At 41.8% G+C, this 14,125-nt stretch overlaps 1 protein-coding gene across 2 annotated transcripts in view; it reads left to right on the top strand.

Moving 5' to 3' along the window:
* Nucleotides 1-14,125, top strand: part of TATDN2 (TatD DNase domain containing 2) — a 35,275-nt gene that overhangs the window by 11,222 nt on the left and 9,928 nt on the right. The window lies entirely within an intron of this gene.

Raw genomic sequence — 14,125 nt, 5'->3', positions numbered from 1 at the left:
GCTGCACCAGCTTGCATTCCCACCAACAGTGTAGGAGGGTTCCCCTTTCTCCGCGTCCCCGCCAACATCTGTTGTTTCCTGACTTGTTAATTTTAGCCATTCTGACTGGTGTGAGGTGGTATCTCATTGAGGTTTTGATTTGGATTTCCCTGATGCCGAGCGATATTGAGCACTTTTTCATGTGTCTGTTGGCCATTTGGATGTCTTCTTTGGAAAAATGTCTGTTCATGTCTTCTGCCCATTTCTTGATTGGATTATGTGTTCTTTGGGTGTTGAGTTTGATGAATTCTTTATAGATTTTGGATACTAGCCCTTTATCTGACATGTCATTTGCAAATATCTTCTCCCATTCTGTCGGTTGTCTTTTGGTTTTGTTGACTGTTTCCTTTGCTTTGCAAAAGCTTTTTATCTTGATGAAGTCCCAATAGTTCATTTTTGCCCTTGCTTCCCTTGCCTTTGGCGATGTTTCTAGGAAGAAGTTGCTTCAGCTGAGGTCAAAGAGGTTGCTGCCTGTGTTCTCCTTTAGGATTTGGATGGACTTCTGTCTCACATTGAGGTCTTCCAACCATTTGGAGTCTATTTTTGTGTGTGGTGTAAGGAAATGGTCCAGTTTCATTCTTCTGCATGTGGCTATCCAATTTTCCCAACACCATTTGTTGAAGAGACTGTCTTTGTTCCATTGGACATTCTTTCCTGCTTTGTCGAAGATTAGTTGACCATAGAGTTGAGGGTCCATTTCTGGGCTCTCTATTCTGTTCCATTGATCTATGTGTCTGTTTTTGTGCCAGTACCATGCTGTCTTGATGATGACAGCTTTGTAATAGAGCTTGAAGTCCGGAATTGTGATGCCGCCGGCTTTGCTTTTCTTTTTCAACATTCCTCTGGCTATGTGGGGTCTTTTCTGGTTCCATACAAATTTTAGGATTCTTTGTTCCATTTCTTTGAAAAAAGTGGATGGTATTTTGATGGGGATTGCATTGAATGTGTAGATTGCTCTAGGTAGCATTGACATCTTCACAATATTTGTTCTTCCAATCCATGAGCATGGAACATTTTTCCATTTCTTTGTGTCTTCCTCAATTTCTTTCATGAGTATTTTATAGTTTTCTGAGTACAGATCCTTTGTCTCTTTGTTTAGGTTTATTCCTAGGTATCTTATGGTTTTGGGTGCAATTGTAAATGGGATCAACTCCTTAATTTCTCTTTCTTCTGTCCACTGACTTCTGTGCATTGATTTTATATCCTGCCACTTTACTGAATTCCTGTATGAGTTCTAGCAGTTTTGGGGTGGAGTCTTTTGGGTTTTCCACATAAAGTATCCTATCATCTGCAAAGAGTGAGAGTTTGACTTCTTCTTTGCCAATTTGGATGCCTTTGATTTCTTTTTGTTGTCTGATTGCTGTGGCTAGGACTTCCAATACTATGTTGAATAGCAGTGGTGATAGTGGACATCCCTGCCGCGTTCCTGACCTTAGGGGGAAAGCTCTCAGTTTTTCCCCATTGAGAATAATATTCGCTGTAGGTTTTTCATAGATGGCTTTTATGATATTGAGGTATGTACCCTCGATCCCTATACTCTGAAGAGTTTTGATCAAGAAAGGATGCTGTACTTTGTCAAAAGCTTTTTCTGCATCTATTGAGAGGATCATATGATTCTTGTTCTTTCTTTTGTTAATGTATTGTATCACATTGATTTGCGGATGTTGAACCAACCTTGCAGCCCAGGGATAAATCCCACTTGGTCATGGTGAATAATCCTTTTAATGTACTGTTGGATCCTATTGGCTAGTATTTTGGTGAAAATTTTTGCATCCATGTTCATCAGGGATATTGGTCTATAATTCTCCTTTTTGATGGGGTCTTTGTCTGGTTTTGGGATCAAGGTAATGCTGGCCTCATAAAATGAGTTTGGAAGTTTTCCTTCCGTTTCTATTTTTTTGGAAGAGTTTCAGAAGAATAGGTATTAATTCTTCTTGAAATGTTTGGTAGAGTTCCCCTGGGAAGCCATCTGGCCCTGGGCTTTTGTTTTTTGGGAGATTTTTGATGACTGCTTCAATTTCCTTAGTGGTTATAGGTCTGTTCAGGTTTTCTATTTCATCCTGGTTCAGTTTTGGTAGTTGATACATCTCTAGGAATGCATCCATCTCTTCCAGGTTATCTAATTTGCTGGCATAGAGTTGCTCATAATATGTTCTTATAATTGTTTGTATTTCTTTGGTGTTGGTTGTGATCTCTCCTCTTTCATTCATGATTTTGTTGATTTGGGTCATTTCTCTTCTCTTTCTGATAAGTCTGGCCAGGGGTTTATCAATCTTGTTAATTCTTTCAAAGAACCAGCTCCTAGTTTCGTTGATCTGTTCTACTGTTCTTTTAGTTTCTATTTCATTGATTTCTGCTCTGATCTTTATGATTTCTCTTCTCCTGCTGGGTTTAGGCTTTATTTGCTGTTCTTTCTCCAGCTCCTTTAGGTGTAGGGTTAGGTTGTGTACTTGAGACCTTTCTTGTTTCTTGAGAAAAGCTTGTATTGCTATATACTTTCCTCTTAGGACTGCCTTTGCTGCATCCCAAAGATTTTGAACAGTTGTGTTTTCATTTTCATTGGTTTCCATGTATTTTTTTAATTCTTTAATTTCCTGGTTGACCCATTCATTCTTCAGTAGGATGCTCTTTAGCCTCCATGTATTTGAGTTCTTTCCGACTTTCCTCTTGTGATTGAGTTCTAGTTTCAAAGCATTGTGATCTGAAAATAGGCAGGGAATGATCCCAATCTTTTGGTACCGGTTGAGACCTGATTTATGACCTAGGATGTGATCTATTCTGGAGAATGTTCCATGGGCACTAGAGAAGAATGTGTATTCCGTTGCTTTGGGGTGGAATGTTCTGAATATGTCTGTGAAGTCCATTTGGTCCAGTGTGTCATTTAAAGTCTTTATTTCCTTGTTGATCTTTTGCTTAGACGATCTGTCCATTTCAGTGAGGGGGATGTTAAAGTCCCCCACTATTATTGTATTGTTGTCGATGTGTTTCTTTGCTTTGGTTATTAATTGTCTTATATAATTGGCTGCTCCCATGTTAGGGGCATAGATATTTACAATTGTTAGATCTTCTTGTTGGATAGATCCTTTAAGTATGATACAGTGTCCTTCCTCATCTCTTATTACAGTCTTTGGTTTAAAATCTAATTTGTCTGATATAAGGATTGCCACCCCAGCTTTCTTTTGGTGTCCATTAGCATGGTAAATGGTTTTCCACCCCCTCACTTTCAATCTGGGGGTGTCTTTGGTTCTAAAATGAGTCTCTTGCAGACAGCATATCGATGGGTCTTGTTTTTTAATCCAGTCTGTTAGCCTGTGTCTTTTGATTGGGGCATTTAGCCCATTTACATTCAGGGTAACTATTGAAAGATAGGAGTTTAGTGTCATTGTATTGCCTGTAAGGTGACTGTTACCGTATATTGTCTGTGTTCCTTTCTGGTCTATGTTGCTTTTAGGCTCTCTCTTTGCTTAGAGGACCCCTTTCAAGATTTCCTGTAGGGCTGGTTTTGTGTTTGCAAATTCCTTTAGTTTTTGTTTGTCCTGGAAGCTTTTTATCTCTCCTTCAATTTTCAATGACAACCTCGCTGGATATAGTATTCTTGGCTGCATATTTTTCTCATTTAGTGCTCTGAATATATCCTGCCAGTCCTTTCTGGCCTGCAAGGTCTCTGTGGATAGGTCTGTTGCCAATCTAATGTTTCTACCCTTGTAGGTTACATATCTCTTCTCCCGAGCTGCTTTCAGGATTTTCTCTTTGTCTATGAGACTCGTCAGTTTTACTATTAGATGTCGGGGTGTTGACCTATTTTTATTGATTTTGAGAGGGGTTCTCTGTGCTTCCTGGATTTTGATGCCTGTTTCTTTCCCCACATTAGGGAAGTTCTCTGCTATAATTTGCTCCATTATACCTTCTGCCCCTCTCTCTCTTTCTTCTTCTTCTGGGATCCCAATTATTCTAATGTTGTTTCGTCTTATGGTATCGCTTATCTCTCGAATTCTGCCCTCGTGATCCAGTAGTTGTTTATCTCTCTTTTTCTCAGCTTCTTTATTTTCCATCATTTCATCTTCTATATTACTGATTCTCTCTTCTGCCTCATTTATTCTAGCACTTAGTGCCCCCATTTTTGATTGCACCTCATTACTAGCCTTTTTGATTTCTACTTGGTTGGATTTTAGCTCTTTTACTTCTCCAGAAAGGGTTTCTCTAATAACTTCCATATTTTTTTCAAGCCCAGCTAGTATCTTTAAAGTGATGATTCTGAACTCTAGATCTGACATCGTACTAATGTCCGTATTGAGTAGGTCCCTGGCAGTCGGTACTACCTCTTGTTCTTTTTGTTGAGGTGATTTTTTCCGTCTTGTCATTTTGTGCAGAGAATAGATTAATGAGAGAACAAAATGCTAGCAGAGTAACCACGTCCCCAGAAAATATACTCTAAACAAATCAGAAAAGACCTGAAGCAGTGGGATAAGAAAGGGAAAAAGAGAAAAAAGAAAAAGAAAAAAAAGAAAAAGATAAAGATAAAAACAAAAACAAACAAAACAAAACAACAACAACAACAAAAAACCAGAATGTGATCAAATATGATCAGGCTGGTATATAGATCAGTGCCACTCACTAGATTTGGGGTGTATTTTGGTCTTTTAGAAGAAAGTGCCTCCCAAAAATTTTAAAGAAAGAAGAACTTATATATGTACAAAAATAAGGGTTGATATGATGAAGGGATGGAATATGACTGTAAAAATGGAAATTATAAAAAATTTTATAAAAGGAATTGATAAGTTGTTTGAAAGAAGAAGAGGATTTAAAAAAAGGAAAAAGAAAAAAAAAAGGGAGAGGATGTGATCAGGCAGGGGAATAGAAAACACCATATACTAGAGATTTAGGGTATATTTTAATCTGTTAGAAGAAACTATCTCAAAATTTTAAAGAGAGAACAACTTATATATATAAGCCAAAAATACGGGTAACTACTATGAAGGGATAGAATATGACTCTAAAAATGAAAAATAAAAATGTTTTTTTTTAAAAAAGGGATTGATAAGATGTTGGTTGAAAAAGGGAAAAAGAAAAATTCAAAAAGAAATAAAAAGACAAAAAGACAGTTAAAAAAAAATTAACTTTAAAAGACTAAAGAATCATGGTAAAAAAGCTGTGAATTCTATGTGCAGTATTCCCCTAGCGCTGGAGTTCTGACGTTCTCATTGATCGGTAAACTTGGTCTTGGCTGGCTGTTCTCACTGATCATCCGGGGAGGGGCCTGTTGCCGTGGTTTCCAAATGTTTCTGCTGGAGGCGGAATTGCCCCGCCCTTGCCCCCTCCCGGCTAAGTAATCTGCTCGGGTTTGCTCTCCGGGGCTTTTGTTCCCTGCGAGCTTTCCGTACAGCTTTGGAGGCAGAGAGTGAAAATGGCGGCCTCCCAATCTCCGCCCCGGAGGAGCCGAGAACTCGGGGCCCGCTCCTCAGTGAGCCCCCAGAGAAAGGCCATCAGTCACTCCCGTCTCCCCGGTCTCCAGCCGCACTCCGTGCTCGCCCGGCCTGTGACCGCGCGTTTCTATCTCTGGCACCCGACCCCGGGTGGAGTCTCCAAACCCAGCAGATCCCTGCGGTGCAGTCCCGCGCGGCTCCTCCCGGGGGAGGAAGGTGAGTCTCCCCGGATCTGCCGCTTGTTGGGTTCCTGCTGGAGGAGCAGTGGCCCGGCTGTGCCGCGGATCACGGTTTATGGCAACCCCCGAGCTGAGAGCTCGCGCCTGGGCTCCGCCTCTGCAGCCGGCTTCCCTGCTCCGATACCTGGGAGCTCTGCCACACTCAGGCACCCCCGGTCTTTCTGTGACCCCGAGGGTCCTGAGACCACACTGTCCCGGAGGGTTCCACTCCCCGCTTAGCCACCAGAGTGACGTCCCTCGGCGGAGCAGACTTTTAAAAGTTCCGATTTTGCGCTCCGTGGTTCTATCACTTCCAGAAGCGGCCGACGGAGGCCCCTCCCCCGCCGTCTATCCTCCCGAATATCGCCTCGGATTCACTTCTCCGCACGTCCTACCTTCCAGAAAGTGGTCGCTTTTCTGATGAGAGAGTTGTTGCTCTTCTTTTCTTCGATCTCCTGTTGAGTTTGTAGGTGTTCAGAATGGTTTGATCCCTATCCAGCTGAATTCCTGAGAGGAGACGAAATCCAGGTCTCCTACTCCTCCGCCATCTTGCTCCGCCCCCCTGTTTACTTTCATTTTTGCTTTATAAGTAATTAAGGTGAGTGTATATAATAATACATACTTTTTTCATTTTTGACATACTTAATTTCTAAGAACACTGATGTTTTGAGTATTCCTTTTTTAGAGTATCCTATTCTTGTTTTGAGGTTATCGTGCCTTCTCTGGTCTCTGAGAGTATTATAGGTTTGTTTTGAAGTTTTCGTCTCTTTTTTGCACTACTTTTTCTCTGAGTTTCCTTCTGATTTTTTTCTTTTTTTTCTAAGTATTTTGGTTTCTGTGTTTTATTTTTTTTAAAAGATTTTATTTATTTATTTGACAGAGAACGAGAGCAGGAACACAAGCAGGGGGAGAGGCAGAGGGAGAAGCAGGCTCCCCGCTCAGCAGGGAGCCTGATGTGGGTCTTGATCCCAGGACCCTGAGATCATGACTTGAGCCGAAGGCAGACACTTAACGACTGAGCCACCCAGGCACCCCGGTTTCTATCTTTTATGGTAGGGCTCTCCTGGAATGTGTTGCCTGTCCATTCATATTTAAAGATGGAACTTTTAAAAGCTGGTTGGAAGTTCTAAGTGTGTGGATGGGCTTACCAACTGCTGGCTTCAACATAGGGTGACAACACTGGGTGATTTTGTGGGGACCCCAACTGGATCTGTGGCTTCATCTTCAGAGGCTGCTCAGTGTCCCTGGGAGAAATGCTCCACTCCCCCATCTAGGAGGCACACATCTGGCTGGTGCTGTTCTAAGAGTCAAGTTGAGGGAGGGACCTGGGTTCTCACTGTCCAATATGCAATGGTCCCTCACCCTTGATTGTGTGTCTGTTGTTCCTGATTATTCCATAGGCTCCTTGGCTCAACTTTTTCAAGCATGAACCTTAGTCTTTTGCTGGATGGGGAAAAGGCAGACCTATCTGCACAGGATGGGAGCAGGGATCTCAGGATCTAACTTAACAGATTTCCAACTCATTCTCCTGTTTTCATCTTCAGCTTCACCTTTTCAGAGGTCTGGTACCTCCAATTCCTGAATCTTTTGGGGGTCCTGTACTGTGACTCAACATGTTTCTGGGTTTTTCTCATTGCAGGCTTAGGTTTTGGTCTCTGTGGTCTGCTTATCCAATAACTGTTTATCTGTCTCTTTTCTAGCAGCTGATTTTTATTTAATTTGCTTTGCCGTTTTTTCTTTATGCTTTCTCTTTGTAGGTTTATGCCTTTACAAGTCATTTCCTATAATTTTCTTTTTTTTTTTTAAAGATTTAATATATTTATTTATTTGACAGAGAGACAGAGAGAGAGGGAACACAAACAGGGGGAGTGGGAGAGGGAGAAGCAGGCTTTCTGCTGAGCAGGGAGCCCGATGTGGGGCTAGATCCCAGGACTCTGGGATCGTGACCTGAGCCAAAGGCAGACGCTTAACAACTGAGCCACCCAGGCACCCCTCTTTTTTTTTTTTTTGAGAGCGTATGCACAGGGGGTTGGGGGACAGGGCAGAGGGAGAGAGAGAATCTTAAGCCATGCCCGGTGTGGGGCTCAGTGTCACGACCCTGAGATCATGACCTGAGCCGAAATCAAGAGTTGGATGCTTAACTGAGCCGCCCTCATTTCCTATAATTTTCAAAGGGTTTTTTTGATAGGAAGGACAAAAACTACATAGGCTATATTGAACTGGAAATCCCAAGAACAGTAGGTGTTGTAACCTACTTTTTCTGCTAACTCGATGATGGGTGTGTTTCCTGTCTGATGTTGATCATGATCTTGTTGGGCTGCCTAGAATTCCCCTTGTATGGATGAACTTTTCAAACTTACACACCTGAACTCCTATTTGTCAGGCTGGACATTTAGATTGTCTTTAAGTATATATTTGGAAGTAGCATGATATGGTAGGTAAGCACTGCGTGCTGGGATCAGATAGTTTGGGTTCAAATCCTGGCCACCTGAACTGTGATCATGAGAAAGCCACTTAACCTCTTTGAGCCCCAGTTTCTTCTGTGTAAAGAGTCACAGTTGTTGAAATCTTACTATGGTTAAACAAATACAGGGATCAGCACACTTATTCTGTAAAGGGCCAGATAATATTGTAGACTTTGTGGGCTTTGTTGTAACTGTTCAGCTCTGCTGTAGTAGCATGAAAACAGAGACTTAAGTGAACGGGCCTGACCAGATTCCAGGGAGATTTTGTTTACACCAATAGACAGTGTGTTGGATTTGGCCTGTGGGCCTCTGTTTGCTGAACCCTGAACGATACATGAAAACACTTGGCTCAGTGCCTAAGTGTATAGTAGGACTTCAGTATATGTAAGTTTAAAATTTACCATATTGGTGAGAACATAAGGCAATCATGAACATAGGTAATGTCCCATTTTCTCAAAAAGAAAATCCAAGGGCTGCCTGGATGGCTTAAAGCGTCTGCCTTCAGCTTGGGTCATGATCCCAGGGTCCTGAGATCGAGTCCAACAGGCTCCTTGCTCAGCGGGGAGCCTTCTCCCTCTGCCTGCCATTTCCCCCTGCTTGTGCACTCGCGCTCTCTCTCTGACAAATAAATAAATAAAATCTTAAAAAAAAAAAAAAAAAGCATAAAGAAAATCCAAAAACCTTTTCTTGGCCATCTTGACCATATAAGCCTTTCAAGCACTTAGATGACATAATTGTAATGGTATGTATTTCTAGTTACACATGCATTTTTGGATTCATAATTTTCCCCACTCTGCCATTTTTCCCACTCTCACATTTCATTAAATAATTTTACTGAAACTTCACGTGTCTTTGACATGGTCTTTGTTGTCCCTGGAGTTTCTTTTTGAGTCATGTAGCATGATTTCCTGAACTTCCCTGATAATAAGAATGAGAGCATCTGACTCAGGTCTGAGGTGGGATGTGGGAATCTGTGTTTTTAAACAAGTACCCTTGGAAGATAGAGAAATTTGGGAAGCAGCTAGAGGATGTCATATACCCTTTCTTCTGATTTGGAATTTTAACTTTTTGTGGAAAATTTAAAACACTTATGAAAATTATCCATTCACTTGTCAACTCATCTTCAACAATGAATTCACTGCTAATCTTGTCTTACCTTTTTTTCTCTCCACAAATTTTTTTTTGTTAATAAAGTAAGCTCCATACCCGACATGGGGCTTGAACTCACCACCTTGAGATGATGAGTCACATGTTCTGTGGACTGAGCCAGCTAGGTTCCCCTCTCCACAAATTATTTTGAAGCAAATCCCAATTACTGTATCATTTCATCCATAAATATTTCATTGTGAATTTCTAAGAGATACAGTTGTCTTTAGAAAAAAACAAGCATAAGTACAATTTTATTAGACCCCCCCCCCCCACACACATGTGCACACACACACACACACAGAATCCTTAATAACATCAATGGTCCAGTCATGATTAAATAATCCTGTTTGTTTCATGATATTTTTAATTTGTTTAAAACAGTATCCAAATGAGAGCCGTTATGTGGCAATTTCTAAATATCTCAAGTCTCTTAGTCCTTGTAGATTCTCATCCCCTCCCATTGTGGTATAATTTTTCCATTGTAAAAATAGGACATTTGTCTTGTAGTTTTCTGCAGCCAAGATTGTGCTGATGAGATATAGCACTTTTTGAATACATATATAATTCTGTCCCTGGAAATTTATGCCCAGTTGCCAATAGCTGTTCCTGTCACACTCAGGCAGTTTGTGGTTCATTTTTTCTGGAAGTGTATTTTGGGAGTGCTACCATGTAGCAACTTCCAATTATTTTTCAGGTTACTTTTTTTTTTTTTTAAAGATTTTATTTATTTATTTGACAGAGAGAGACACAGCGAGAGAGGGAACACAAGCAGGGGGAGTGGGAGAGGGAGAAGCAGGCTTCCCAAGGAGCAGGGAGCCCGATATGGGGCTCGATCCCAGGACCCTGGGATCATGACCTGAGCCGAAGGCAGACGCTTAACGACTGAGCCACCCAGGTTCCCCCAGGTTACTTTTTGAGTAAATAATATTCTCGTGGTTCGAAAATAAAAAATAAAAGCTATTTAGTGAAAAGAGCTTTCCAGCCTGGTCCTGTGTTATCCTATTCCTCCACCTGGATACCACTTTATAAGTTTCTGAAGTATTTTTCCAGTGTCTCCTTATGTGTAACCACTTAGCCATATTGCTTTTTTTTTTTTCTTAAAGATTTTATTTATTTGAGAGAGAAATCATGAATGGGGTGGGGAGGGGCAGGGGGAGAAGGAGAAGCAGACTCCCCTGAGCTGGGAGCTCAGTGTGGGGCTCGATGATCCCAGGACCCCGAGATAATGACCTGAGCCAAAGGTAGACATTTAACCGACTGAGCCACTCAGGTGCCCCTACTGTATTGCCTTTTATTTTTATTATTTAATTTTTATATGAGAGAGCATGAGCACAAGTGGGGGGTAAGGGGGAGAGGCAGAAGCAGACCCCGCTGAGCAGGGAGTGGGACCCAGGGCTTGATCCAAGGATCCTGAGATCACGACCCAAGCTGAAGGCAGATGCCTAACTGACTGAGCCACACGGGCACCCCCTATATTGCTTTTTAAAGTGAAATTTAAAAAACAAAAAGTGATCTTTAAAAGATTTGTTAAAAATGAAGTCCAGTGGAATTGTGAGGTCATATCCCCCAGGAATAATTATTAAATCTGGTATGTCTCTTTGCCTAACCCTGCCCCCCCCCCTTGTTTTTTAAGATTTTATTTATTTATTTGACAGAGAGAGAGAGCGTGCACAAGCAGGGAGAGAAGCAGGGTCCGTGATCAGCGGGGAGCTAGATGCGGGGCTGGATCCTAGGACCCTGAGATCATGACCTGAGCTGAAGGCAGATGCTTAACTGACTGAGCCACCCAGGTGCCCCGAATACCCCTTCTTTTTTAAAAAATGGAAGAGGGAAAAAGGGAAGTAAGGAACCTTCCTGTAAGCATCCAATGTTAGTTTGGTTGAGATCTGTTTGGGGTCATTTGTCCTCCTCACATAAAAGAACCTCTGTTTGTAATACAGGAGACTTTTGTAAGAACTGGAATATAAAATGATGCCTCCTGGGGCACCTGGAGGGCTCAGCTGGTTGAGTGCTCGACTCGGTTTTGGCTCAGGCTGTGGTCTCGGGGCCCTGGGATCCATTACCACCACAGGCTCCGCACTCAGCAGGGAGTCTGCTTGAGATTCTCTCTCCCTTTCCCTCTGTCCCTCCCCCTGCTTGCACTCTCACTCTCTCTCTCTCTCTCTGTCTAAAATAAATAAAATCTTTAAAAAGATGCCTCCTTTATGAGGGATTATTTTGGGGGGCAAAACCTTGGTTTCTGTTTGGGTATTTTTTGTAGTTTTAATCAGATTAACTTGTTATTAAAAAGTAGAATTTCCAAGAGCTGTATTGCAAAGATGTTAGTTGCATGTTACTGTATGTGAGAATCGTTTTAACGTTGAGGTGCACATATACAAAAGTAATGATTCCGCTATGCCTTATTGGAAAAAGGGAAAAAAAAAACCGAACTTGTTAAGCTCTAGTAATACTGCATTTTTAATTGTCTGGGTTAGTAGAAATTTCCACCATAATTAGATAGTTTTTGAAGGATTATTCTCCCTTAGAGATTAACTTTTAAAATTTATTTTTTATTATTTATTTTTAAAGATTTTTAAAGATTTTATTTATTTGACAGAGACGCAGCGAGAGAGGGAACACAAGCAGGGGGAGTGGGAGAGGGAGAAGCAGGCTTCCCGCAGAGCAGGGAGCCTGATGTGGGGCTCGATCCCAGGACCCTGGGATCATGACCCGAGCTGAAGGCAGACGCTTAACGACTAAGCCACCCAGGAGCCCCTTAAAAAACTTCTTTAAAAAAGATTTATTTATTTTAGAGAGTGCGTGCATGTGGAGGGGGAGGTAGAAAAAGAGGGAGAGAAGTAGACACCGCACTGAGCGGTGAGCCTGATGCAGGGCTCCATCCCAGGTCCCTGAGATCATGACCTGAGTTGAAATTGAGTCTGAGCCACCCAGGCACCCCAAAATGTTTTGTTGTTTTTTTTAAAGTGAGCTCTATGCCCAAGGTGGGGTTTGAATTCGCAACCCAGAGATCAAGAGTTGCATGCTCTAATGACTGAGCCAGCCAGACACCCCTTAAAAAACTTTTTATGGGAAATTTCAAACATACTCAAATTAACTACTAGTGTTAGTAAATCCCCCAGGTGCCTGTCACTCAGCTTCAGGAGTTCAGATTAAATTTTAAATATGCTGCAATTTAAGTTATCTTACATCTTGGAAAAGATTCTTGTTTGGATATTTTTGTTATTCAGGAAAGGAGTAGCAGGAAGAAAATCTAAAGTAGGAAAGTATCATATGGGAAGTTCATAATTCATTAACATTTTTGTTACCAATATTTGTTTTCTTTTGGAGTATAGGTAGCGGTATGGAAGGTTAGTATAGGCAGTAGAAACAAAAAATGTTCCCATTTTAAGGAGATAATCAATTTATCCATCATGCTTCTTTGTAGTGAATTTTTCATTATGTGAATTGTAATATACAAATATTTTTAGTAAAAGAGCTTTGTAAGGCCTGTTGCTCAAGCCATCTGGTCCCTGTGGGTATAGATGGTTTCATTAACCAAAAGAAACCAGTCTTCTTTGCATGAGTTGAGATCCCTGTTTTTACTGTATTTCTCAAACCTGATTTGCATCCAAGTGACATGGGGACTTAAATACAGAGTCCTTGGGGACCTGTTGAATCACAATATCACAGATGAGGGTGGGGTAGCTTTAAAAAGCCCCCAGTTAGTTCTGATGTGAAGCTAAATTCAGGAGCCATTGCCTCATTTATTCTACAAATTAAATCATCAAATATTTATGAGCACAGTATGCTAGGCACTGTTGTTGGTGTCTGGGAGACACGAGTGAAGAAAATAAAAATTCCTGACCTTGAAAACTTCTGTTCTAGCAGGACTAAATTGATTTAATGTAATGTATGGCTGGTTTATCCATTTACTATTGCCAAGCAGTGGCTTAAACTAAATGTTTTATTTTGCTCTCAACTTTGTGAGTGAGGAATTCAGGAAGGTCTAGACAGGGCAGGTCTTGCTTGGGGGTCGGGGTGGTGTACTCTCATGCTTCTGAAACTCCAGTATCCCGGCAGGACGGGCAAGATGCTCGCTCACGTGGCCGGCAGTTGAGGCTGGCACCTACAGGTGACCTCTCGAGAATATGGAGGGCTTCAGGGTGGTCTGGCCTCTTCCCTGGTGGTTGGCTTCCCTGTGAGGAATAAGCTGACAGAACCAGGGGGAAGCCACAAGGCTGTTCGGACTGCTGCTGTGTTCTGCTGGCTACACCCAAGTCACTAGATTGGCCCAGGTTCAAGGGGAAGGGAGGGCTCACAACCCCACCTCTCAATGGGGAGTAATGTAAAGCGAATTTGCGGACACATTTTAAACCCACCATGACTATGTGGTTTTGCATTTGAAATGTTAGAGACATGTTAGAGTTGAGATATGTTGGGTGCTGCCTTTCTCTAAAATCCCCAGTACACAGTGTATTCTATCTAGTGAGAGCAGTTTTTCTCCAAAGGGATCATTCAGAAAGGGAGTACAGGTATGGCATCCCTTTAAGGATGATACTCTTTTTTTTTTTTTTTTTTTAAGATTTATTTATTTACTTTAGAAAGAGTGAGAAGAGTGCATGTGCGTGGCGGGGAGGGGCAGAGGCAGAGGGAGAGAGACTCTCATGCAGACTCCCCACTGAGCCCGCAGCATGACATAGGGCTCCATCCCACGGCCCTGAGATCATGACCTGCCGAAATCAAGAGTTGGACGCTCAACTGACTGAGCCACCCGGGCGCCCCTAAGGATTCTAAGTATTTTATATTTTCCAAATATTCTGCTATGGGCACACTTAACTTTAAAACCAGAATA

The sequence above is a fragment of the Mirounga angustirostris genome, unplaced genomic scaffold (genome assembly GCF_029215605.1).
Source record: "Mirounga angustirostris isolate CCGP_5_RB_7025 unplaced genomic scaffold, mMirAng1.0.hap1 SCAF_1, whole genome shotgun sequence".
NCBI classification, from domain to species: Eukaryota; Metazoa; Chordata; class Mammalia; order Carnivora; family Phocidae; genus Mirounga; species Mirounga angustirostris.
This window is presented reverse-complemented; position numbering and strand designations above follow the sequence as displayed.